This window comes from Cryptomeria japonica, chromosome 11 (genome assembly GCF_030272615.1).
Source record: "Cryptomeria japonica chromosome 11, Sugi_1.0, whole genome shotgun sequence".
In the NCBI taxonomy this organism is placed as follows: domain Eukaryota; kingdom Viridiplantae; phylum Streptophyta; class Pinopsida; order Cupressales; family Cupressaceae; genus Cryptomeria; species Cryptomeria japonica.
The window spans coordinates 477,400,707-477,412,807 of NC_081415.1; the positions used below are offsets into that span (position 1 = coordinate 477,400,707).

General features: G+C 36.1%; 1 pseudogene; it reads left to right on the forward strand.

Annotated features, from left to right (window-relative positions):
* Positions 1-1,570: 1,570 nt before the first annotated feature.
* LOC131860251 (cytochrome P450 734A1-like) lies at positions 1,571-9,677 on the forward strand (annotated as a pseudogene).
* The last annotated feature ends 2,424 nt before the right edge of the window (positions 9,678-12,101 follow it).

The window sequence follows — 12,101 nt, forward strand, 5'->3', positions numbered from 1 at the left end:
AGTGCTCCAGAGTAAGATAAGTATCGGAAAACCTTGATGCTATAAGATATTGAGAGTGCTTTATATATGATTTTCCAATGATATGGTTGAATTAAGTGGTTATGTTATTTCATTTATTGTGTTATTAATTTACTTTATAATTATTATCATTTACATATAATTTAATGATAATTACCTTTAATTAATGAACTCTACATTAACATTTAATCTATTAATTCCGCTGCAAATAATTAATTAAGTTAGGTTGAAAAGTGTCATTACATTTGGTATCAGAGCCTAATGATCATACCTTCCTACCTTTGAAATTTTCCTTTATGTTTTGAAATTTCATTTTAACTAGTCCTAAAAATGCTCCTAGTATATATCTAGCATTATTGCCCTAACTTTGGAATTACAAGACTTGGTTATATAAGACCTAGATTATAACCTTTGTCCAAATGTTACTTTTTCTTTTCTATTTTTCTCATTGTCTTTATTGAAATCTTAGATCGTACATATGTATTCATGTTCATAATCTTGAGAAATTCCTATTTATACCATAGTAAGAGCCAAATCAGGAAAGGATTATCATTATTTTTATAGGTGATATTTGAAAGGTTTTCATGGTAATTGTTTCTTTTTGCAACATAAACTTTAAACATTAGGGAGATAAAGGATGTGATTCAGTTTAGAGGACAAGATTGCAAGTGTAATATAATAATAATAATAATCTAGATTAAGTATGTTATAAGCTAGAAGATATATGATTTAATGTTCAATTTATACTTGATGTTAACAAAAATATCAAATTAAGAAAAGAAAGGGAGGTTAACTTATATTCACATAAGAAGAAGTATAATTATTTAAAAATTAATTATATTTAAAAAATTTCCATAAAATTTACCAATAAACATTAAGAAATGTAACAACAAAATTTGGCTACCAATATAGTAATCGTTCTAGAGTGATATTTGATGGACGGTATGGAAATATGAAGACCGAGAAAAATAATATGATGGAACCATCTCCTAGAGTATATACAAGCTCTACTGGTATAGTGATAACATTGAACAAACCGATAAAATGAGAATCGATAAAATGATGGTACGTAATCACTGTTGGATCTATTCACATCTATACAATATGAATTTATATATATATATGCTAAAATTATTAAATAAGAAAATTAATTAAAAACTAGAAAACTTTTAAGTCAACTTTTTAAAAAAATTGAACCCAAACGTTGCTATGGTGCGTGTCACAATCTCTCCAGCATATTGAAATTTGAATAGTTCAAAAATCTTATCCAATTACCGAAGGCATGCAATTCCAAGTTGAATACGTGCGATGTTAGAGTGGGGAACACTCCACTGTAACAATGCAATTCCAAGGTCAAAAATTGTACATCGCATTGATCGTAACAGTGCTGAGTTAGAGTGGGGAACACCTCACTCCATCCACTTTATAGAAGGATATCTGCACATTTGTTCATGTGGAAAGAAGGCTCACAACAAATTCACTCAGTCCATCCACACAGAACAAGGGAGCAGAAGTTGCATTCAGAACAAGAAGAAAGGTGGTCCATTCTGAATTATGGCAATGGAAATGAGTGGATGGAGAGGCATTTTGATATGGGGTGTAGTGTTAAGCTTGGCACATGTGATGGTGAAAATAGCGAGAGCCATATGGTGGAGGCCTCGACAACATACAAGGTGTTTTGAAGCTCAGGGTATGAGGGGCCCTTCCTACAAACTACTCAATGGCAATCTTCCAGAGATGATGAAGATGATTGATGAAGCCAAATCGAAGCCAATGGAGTTTTCTCATCGAATAGTACCCCGAGTTCTGCCCCATTATTACGCCAGTGTTAACAAATATGGTGTGACTGTCTCTTCTTCTTTTTCAGTTAATGGAATAATTAGTCGAAGTTAGTCATACTTAACAATCAGGCATATTTGTAATTTTATAAAATAAGACTGTCTGTTAGATCAACTACTGATCATTTTTCTAATGTTAAAAAGTAGTCAGCATTTGATAAAATGGCTGCTTAAGATTTTCTATTTCAAAAAGTATGCAAAGCTAAAAAATTTAAGCCCTGTGTTGAAGTTAGTCAGTTTTGAAAACAGGGCGGTTCTTCGTATACTGATTTGGTACGAAAGCGAAGGTGAACATCCCAGATGTGGAGCTCGTTAAAGAAATTCTTTCCACCAAGTTCGGACATTATGAAAAGCCGCCTCTAAACCGTATAACGAGGCAGCTGATGGGAGGTAGGCTCGGTTCTTTGGACGGCGAGGAATGGGCAAAGCACAGAAGAATAATCAACCCAGCTTTCTACATAGAACAGTTAAAGGTGATTCAGCCTTACAATTTACAATATAACCATGAATGCTTTTCTTTAGAGTTTAAAATTAAAGACATGGTGGTGGTGGTGGTGGTTGCAGGGGATGGTTCCCATAGTAGCGGACAGCGCTTAGGATATGATAAAAAGGTGGAAGGAAACAATCGGTTATGATTCAGAGAGAGAGATTGAAGTGTCAAAAGAGTTTCGCGACTTTAACAGCAGATATTATTTCCCGAACAGCCTTTGGAAGCAACTATGTGTTGGAAGTTGAAGTCCAACGGATTTCTTCCCTGTTTGCTGCCAAAACTCTTGGCTATTCATATTCTTCTTGGAAGTTCTTTAAGAGCTGATTGTAATTCATTTTCTAAAGTTGATTGCCAGAGCTAATTGCAGCTGTGTAGGTGTAAACCAGATTGGTGAATAATATAGTGATTCCCCTGCTTCAAGTCTGGATGTAGGCAATTGTCGAACCATGATAAATCTGTGTGTTCTTGTTGTTTGTGTTGTGCATATTTAATTATGTTTATCTGTTGTTTTTCAATTCGATTTCTTCATCCTAACAATTGGTATCAGAGCGAGGTTAGATCGTTGTTTAGATTTTGGTGTTTGAATTTCCAGAATCATGGAAGAATCGAAGATAGAGAAGTTCTCCGGTCAGAGCTTCGGATTATGGAAAGTGCAGATGGAGTCTTTGCTAATAAAGCAAGACCTTTCAATCGCTCTTGAAGGGATAGCAAAGAAACCAATTGGGATGGCTAACTAAGATTTTATAAAATTGGACAAAAACGCGAGAGCGACAATCTCTCTCGTTGTCCAATAATGTTCTCTTCAATGTCACGGGTGATGCAACAACAAAAAAAGTATGGGATAGACTTTCAGCCATGTATGAAATGGCTTCGACTGCAAATAAAGTTTTTATTATCAAGCGCTTGTACAAACTGAAAATGAAGGAAAGTTGTGCTATGGCAAACCACATCAATGAATTTAATACATTTATTAGTCAAGCGACTTTGGTGGGGATGACACAAGATGATGAAAGCAAGGTTGTTTTGTTATTGTGTTCTTTACCAAGCAGTTGGGATGGTGTTGTAATAGCAGTTAGCACATCTATATCTGGTAAAAATAAATTAGTTTTTAATGATGTAGCAGCTACTCTTCTCAACGAGGATTTGAGAAGAAAGAATGATGAACCTTCATCCGGTGAAGCTTTAACGGTGGTTAGCACCGATAATAGAGGTAGAAGTCATAACAGAGGTAGAAATAATTACCATAGACGTTCGAAATCAGCAAAGAGATCAAAGTCTAGAAACAGAAATGGTGAATGTTGGTTTTGTGGCAAAGTGGGTCATGTGAAAAAGGATTGCAGAAATTTCAAAAGAGCACAAGAGAGAGTGCGGGACAGTGAAGCAAATACCGTTTATGATAAAGATGGTAGCGTCTTAATCCTTTCAACAACCCACACTACTTCGGATTCATGGGTGCTTGATTCCGATGCCTCCTATGATGCTACCTCATGTCTTGAAGCATTCATCAACTACCATGAAGGGCAATTTGGCAATGTCTTTTTAGGAGATAACAAAGCTTGTGAAATTACAGGCAAAGGGGATGTATTGCTGCCATTAGAAGGTGGTAAAACATGGCTACTCAAAGATGTTCGCCATGTCCCAAAATTGAAGCGGAATTTGATATCCGTCGGACAGCTCTTTGGTCAAGGTCTAAATGTCAATCTTCTTCTAGATACATGGAAAGTAACACATGGTACCATGCTAATTGCAAATGGTAATAAAGTGGGAAATCTTTACATTTTTAAGACTCATGGTGAAGTGGGAGCTGCAATGGTGATTGAGGACAGCAAAGCGGATCTTTGGCATCAAAGACTTGGGCACATTAGCAAGAAAGGTCTCCATATTATGCATACAAGAAATCAGCTACCGGGCCTCAAGCTTGTGGACTTAGCCTTTTGTGAACACTGCCTCTATGGCAAACAAAAGAGAGTCAGTTTTTTGAAAGGTGGGCGTGACACAAAGACAACATTGCTGGAGCTTGTATACTCGGATGTTTTTGGACCAACCCAGGTAACCTCCATTGGAGGAGCTAACTATTTTGTAACATTTCTTGATGATTGCACAAGAAAAGTATGGATTTATATACTTTCTAGGAAATCAGAAGTGTTTTCAAAATTTAAAATTTTCAAGGCATTAGTTGAAAATCAGATTGGGCATAGGATTAAATGCTTACAAACAGATAACGGTGGGAAATTTTGTTCACATGAATTTGATAATTTTTGTGCTGATAATGGGATTAGAAGAATCAAGGTTGTTCCATTCACTCCTCAAGAAAACGGTGCAGCCGAGAGGATGAATAGAACAATCCTTGAGAAGGCACGATGTATGTTGTCTAATGCAGGTTTAGGCAAAGATTTTTGGGCAGAAGCGTGTAACACAGCAGTGTATTTAATTAACCGAAGTCCATCATCTAAATTGGATTTTGATATTCCGGAAGAGGAATGGCAAGGGAAGAGGATTTCATATTCGCATCTTCATGTGTTTGGATGCGAAGCCTTCTCGCATATACCCAAGGAAAAGCGAACGAAATTGGATCCAAAGTCACTGAAATGTATCTTTGTGGGGTATGGAGAAGAGCAGTTTGGTTTTAGATTATGGGATCCAGTTCACAAAAAGATTGTTTGCAGCAGGGATGTAGTCTTTCATGAAACCGCCTTTCCCGCACTGCAAGATGCAAGTAAATTAGAGACAGAATATGTTCCTATGTCTCTATTTTAGAATGCGACTACCAGCGCTCTACCTCCGGTCTCTCATTCAGTGGGAGCTCCTATGACATCTACATCTGTTGAATATAATTCTCAGACTGAGAATGATGAAGTGAGTGTTGAAAATGTTTGGTCTTCATTTAATTCAGAATTTGAGAGTATGCAAAACAGAGCAAATCCTCCTCAAAATAACACCAATGTTGAAGGAAACTTGGAAGATCAATCTCATAGTGATTTTGGCTCACATTTGGCTGGGCACACTCAACGGTGGTCTCCAACACCACCATACCCTGCAAACTCAATATTCTCCCCACGGCATACACCTCACCCTCCACGACAGCTATACCCACACCCCGTAGCCCGCAGTCCTTCCCGGGAGTCTTCCGCAGCTCCTTGCTGCCTTCCCCATGCTCCTCCCGCAACCTACTCTCCCCGCGAGCTCCCTGCTGGTTACCATGCCTCCCCACCACGTGGGCCCTCTTTACAAACTTCCCGCGACCCCCCAGTCGCTCCCTCTTTCTCTCCGCAGGCCCACTCCATGGGTTCACTGCAACCACAGACATATGCCGCTGACGGTGATGATCTTGTGGAAGACCATTCACGTGGTCACTACCCCCAGCAAAATTCACATGGTCGCGGGGTCAATCTTGGTGTGACCTCCTCTGTGAACCCATAGCAGTGTCATCTCTCTCCCATGCAGAACAAGAGGGATTTTTCTGATCGGCCTTCACACAATGTGGATAAAAATCCACAAGCTTCTGATAACCCTGCAGACAGAGTCATTACCAGACTCAAAAATAGGGACATTACAGGAAATGCAAACAAAGACAATGGGAGTGATATTAATGTGATTAAACAAGGAACACAAAAATCGAATGACTCTACTACTGAAACAGAGAGTCAATTGAGAAAATCAACCAGACAGAGGCGACCTCCTGCGAAGTTCTCCGATTATAACTTACTATTTTGTGAAGAGGTTGAACCTTCTTTTCTCATCTCTGATCAAACAGAGCCTGCAACATACAAAGAGACTTGTAAAAATGCAAACCATGATAATTGGCACGCTGCAATGTGCGAAGAAATGGATGCACTTGTGAGAAATCAGACATGGGATTTGGTGCCACTTCCACTTGACAGAAAGGCATTGAGAAATAAATGGGTGTATAAACTAAAAGATGAAGCCGATGGTCACAAACGATTTCGAGCGAGACTGGTTGTAAAGGGATATGCTCAGCATCAAGACCTCGACTTCAAAGAAATTTTTTCGCCAGTAGTTAAAATGACTACCATCCGAGTAGTATTGGGATTAGTTGCAGCGTGGGATCTTGAACTTGAACAGCTGGATGTGAAGACGACATTTCTCCATGGCGACCTTGATGAGGAGTTATTTATGCATCAGCCGGAAGGGTTCATTAAAAAGGGGTAGGAACACCTTTATTGCAAATTGAAACGCAGTTTGTATGGGCTTAAGCAAGCCCCCTAGCAGTGGTATCTTAAATTTGACAAATTCATGATTGATTACAAGTTTACTCGCAGCGAGTCTGGTCCTTGTATTTATTACAAGAAGCTTCCTAATGGCGAATTTGTCATTCTTCTCCTTTATGTGGATGATATGCTCGTAGCCGGCACAAGCATGAGGATTGTGAGTGAACTTAAGACTCATTTAGCAAAGGAATTTGCCATGAAAGATTTAGGGGCAGCAAAGAAGATCTTAGGAATGACTATTTTTCGGGATAGAAAAAAGAGAGAACTCAAACTATCTCAGCAAGACTACATTAAAAAAGTCTTGGATAGATTTAGTATGGCGGATGCTAAATCTATTTGTGTACCTTTAGCCTCTCATTTTCAGTTGTCTTCTCATTTGTGTCCTAAAACACAAGAAGATAAGGAGTTTACGGATAAAATTCCATACAAATCTGCAGTTGGAAGCCTCATGTATGCTATGGTGTCTACTCAACCGGACATTGCTCATGTCGTGGGATTGGTGAGTAGATTTATGGCTAATCCGGGCAAATCACATTGGGAGGCGGTTAAGTATATCTTGAAGTATCTCAAAGGTACTTCTGATTTTTGTTTATGGTTTGGAAAGGACAAGGCAGTTTTGCAAGGGTTTACCGATTCAGATTTTGCCCTTGACTTAGACAAAAGAAAGTCTACTTCTAGTTATGCTTTCACATTTGTCGGGGCAGCGATTAGTTGGGCTTCAAAATTGCAACATATTGTTGCTCAATCAACCGCGGAAGCAGAATACATAGCTCTTTCTGAGGGAGCAAAAGAGATGGTATGGCTGCAACTCTTGTTCAGCGAGTTGGGTTTGAAGCAATCAGATTTTGCTTTGTTTTGTGATAACAGCAGTGCAATTTTTATGACTAAACATCAAACATCTCAGCCGAGGTCAAAACATGTTGATGTTCACAATCATTATGTTCGCCATATAGTTGAAGAAGGCAAGTTTCATGTAGACAAGATTCATACCAATCTGAATCCAGCTAATGTACTCACTAAAGTAGTTAAGTGGGAGAAGTTCGATTTCTACCGAGCTTCTCTCGGCCTTTCCAATAACTGATAGCAGAACTAAGTGGGGTAATTTACTTGTTGCAGCAGTTCGTTGGCCTTCAGTGGGAGATTGTTGGAAGTTGAAGTCCGACGGACTCCTTCCCTGTTTGCCGCCAAAACTCTTGGCTATTCATATTCTTCTTGGAAGCTCTTTAAGAGTTGATTGTAATTCATTTTCTAAAGTTGATTGCCAGAGCTGATTGCAGCTGTGTAGATGTAAACCAGATTGGTGAATAATATAGTGATTCCCCTGCTTCAAGTGTGGATGTAGGCAATTGCCGAACTACGATAATTCTGTGTGTTCTTGTTGTTTGTGTTGTGCATATTTAATTGTGTTTATCTGTTGTTTTTCAATTCGATTTCTTCATCCTAACACTATGTTGAAGGAAAGCATATATTTGACATGCAAGTGGAACAACTTAATCTGATTATTGAATCTATTCGTACAGTTTATATTCCTGGTTTCGGGTAAGCTAGCACCTTAATCTCCCTTTCAGTTTTCTTTTCATTGGCAAGTACTTTGGTTATCGTACAGTTTCTATTTCTGGTTTCGGTCTAGGTGATTGTTAGTTTGAGGGTTCGTTGTCTATGTGATCGTTAATTCAAGATGATTATTAAGGTTTTTGAGGTTATAATCATCTCATCTGTGTTTTGTTGCATAAATCTAGTTAACATGGATCCTTCCTGTTTGGTTTCAAAGTCAGGGAAATATTTGCTTCGGTTGGTGAAGAATCTCATTATCATTAAAGCTTAAAAACAAAATTTATAAATTGATTTTTAATTTTGTTATAAGATTATGCTTTAAACTGCATGTGCATGCATTTATCTAAGTATCAGTTGGTCGTGCATTGATTCAGATTGTTGCCCACAAAGAAAAACAGGCGACTTTGGAAATTAGGAAGAGAAATAAACAGGTCATCGAAAGTGTTGATTGAAGGGCAAGAGCGAACATTGAGCATGGATGACTCTGAAAGATATAGAAATCATCTGCTGGGTATTATGGTAGCTAAAATTAAGAAAGAGCCAGGAAGCCCCCAAAATGCGTGCATGACAGTTGAAGAGATCATCGAGGAGTGCAAATTTTTCTTCTTCGCTGGTCATGAAACATCATCTGCGCTTTTGACATGGACCATGGTTTTGCTCGAGATGCATCAAGAATGGCAAGAAGTAGCTAGAAAAGAAGTCCTGGAAGTCTGTGGAAAAGATGTTCCCCACACTGACACCATCAACCGGTTGAAAATTGTAAGATTACTGCACCTTTCCATTTCTAATCCGAAATAAAATTGCCCAACTCTGCAAGTAGCTATGGTTTTCACTATTCTAATTCGGAGATATACCTTTCTTTGGAAGTTTTCAAAATAATTGTGGGAATTCAACTTAAATAATGGATATTGGGAAAGCCAACTTTGGAAGAAAGGTCTCTCTTTGATTGGAACTGTGAAAAGTATAGATACTTGCGACACCATTATGGTCTCTAAATGGTTCCCACCTTTTGAAATTATTTTTTTGGTTCATGTACCATATAAATGAATCCTTTTCATTGATTATGTAGGTGACAATGATTCTGAATGAAGCTCTGAGATTGTATACCCCCGCAATACAGACGAGTCGACACACTTACAAGGAAATGAAGCTGGGAGACTTCAACATTCCAGCTGGCATAGAACTTTCAGTTCCAATTATTGCAATCCACCATGACCCAGAGCTATGGGGAAACGATGCAGACGAGTTCAGGCCTCAACGCTTTGCTGAGGGTGCTGCTAAGGCTTCTAAACATCCGTTGGCATTTATGCCATTTGGACTGGGGCCTAGAGCTTGTGTAGGCCAGAATTTTGCTATGATTGAAGCTAAGGTAGTTATGGCAGTAATTTTGCAGCAGTTCTCATTTTCTGTGTCCCCATCTTATGTTCATGCACCTGCCACCGTCGCCACTCTGCAGCCTCAATATGGAGCTCAGATAATTTTTCATCCACTACAAAATTGAGTAATCTTTGACGAGAGGTGATGGAACGGAGTAAAAACCCTTTCATTCTGAGAAACAAAGTAGTTAACTAGGTAATAAATGAAATGCACGGTGCAGTCGTCTTTGTATCTTGAAATAGCAACAATAATAATGAAGGCATGAAACCTTATGAACCATACTCACCTTGATGTCAAATTACGTTCAACTTCATAATTAAAGTGCTCTACCTATATGGTGGTCTAATTATATTATGGATCAGACACCCATTTCCATGTCAGTGAACAAATATCAAATATATAATATATAAAAACTATGACTAGCACTTCCATCAATGGTTAAGCCGATAGTATTATATATACTGAATAATATTTTGTAGGCTATAGAATCGCACAATGTATAAATTCTCTCTATTAATGTAAAAAATAATCTATACCTACATAATATATTACTAACAAAAAAAGCTTAAAAATAAATGTTATTTTCATTCTAATTTCAAGGGCTATACCAAAGGTGTCTATGTTTGATCACATTGCATTCTACTTGAACAAAACCTATATTGTCTTTGATACTAAATTGGAAGTTTTATTTAGAAGCATTCAAAAACATGGTAGATCAAAATATGCGTTATGCTATATGTAAAGTTGTAAACTCTGTAAAAGAAATTTTGACATAGAATTGAAATGTACATTAAATTACACTTAGAGATTTAAAATTTGCAATCAAAATGGTTATATCTTACTCAAAGTTCTAAATTTTGCCAAGGGAATCTAGATTCCAATAGAATTTAATTACTAAGAAAGGTTGAAATTTGTGTAACCAAAGCAAATGTTATCCTAATTATTGCATTCAACATAATTTGTTGCAAGAATCTCTGATACAATATTCTTGTTATCTCGCTATTGGATTGCTTCCATGTCTTTTTTAAGTTTTCTCTTCCAATCCCTAAGTTGAGTATTAACTTTAAGGGCTTTATGTCAATGTTGTATGGGAACAACAGTGACATCCTTCCATTGTTTTAAATCTTCTCCATAACTTTGTTTATCTAAATTCAAAACTCTTAGTCTAGAACTACTTTCAAGGGCTATACCAAGGGTATCTATGTTTGATCACATTGCATTCTACTTGAACAAAACCTATATTGTCTTTGATACTAAATTGGAAGTTTTATTTAGAAGCATTCAAAAACATGGTAGATCAAAATATGCGTTATGCTATATGTAAAGTTGTAAACTCTGTAAAAGAAATTTTGACACTGAATTGAAATGTACATTAAATTACACTTAGAGATTTAAAATTTGCAATCAAAATGGTTATATCTTACTTGAAGTTCTAAATTTTGCCAAGGGAATCTAGATTCCAATAGAATTTAATTACTAAGAAAGGTTGAAATTTGTGTAACCAAAGCAAATGTTATCCTAATTATTGCATTCAACATAATTTGTTGCAAGAATCTCTGATACAATATTCTTGTTATCTCGCTATTGGATTGCTTCCATGTCTTTTTTAAGTTTTCTCTTCCAGTCCCTAAGTTGAGTATTAACTTTAAGGGCTTTATGTCAATGTTGTATGGGAACAACAGTGACATCCTTCCATTGTTTTAAATCTTCTCCATAACTTTGTTTATCTAAATTCAAAACTCTTAGTCTAGAACTACTTTATCATTTCTATACATGAGTATCTCTATATCTTGCAAAAAATAAAATCCTAAGATATCATACCTATTGATGTATTTTATTTTCTCTTAGGATCAGTGTGGTAGTTTGGCAAGAAGGTAATCCATGATGAGAGAGAGAAAACTTACAATTTAGAGAAGAATGGATAATAAAGTACTCTTACACTATTGACAACTAAGAAAGAAGAGGTGATAAAATTAATTTCATAAATCTAAAATTTCAATCCAGAATTATTAAAAATACATGTAATATTATTAAAACACCTTTTCACATTTATCATATTGCTTCATCATCAAAATCTACCTAAATATTACTACAAATTAATTCAAGATTCACATTTACCTACATCTAATAATTACTTAACAAAATATATTTACTTTATTAACTTAAATTTGCATTAAGGAAATTATTTTCTTGTGAACATCAAATTTACCTTTACAAATTGCTAATGATTTATTATAAATTCTATTTCATATAATATAATAAAATAAAATATTATTTATATTTTATTTATAAATATATGAATATAATCGATGCAATTATCAAATGACATATGCAAAACAGTACATAAAATGGTGAAGGAGAATTCTAATTCTGTGTATGGAGAATGTAATAATGGTTTTGACTTTGAACCATATTTAATACTCGTCATTATTTTATCTTCAAATTTATGGTCATGGAGCTGAAAATTATTCCATAATATATTGGATTGATTATGTATTTTTATTTATAATTCAATTTATTAATGATGGGATTTCTAAAAATGTAATATAAGATGGAAAAGAGTAAATATAACTTTATTAATTGGAAAGAGATTAA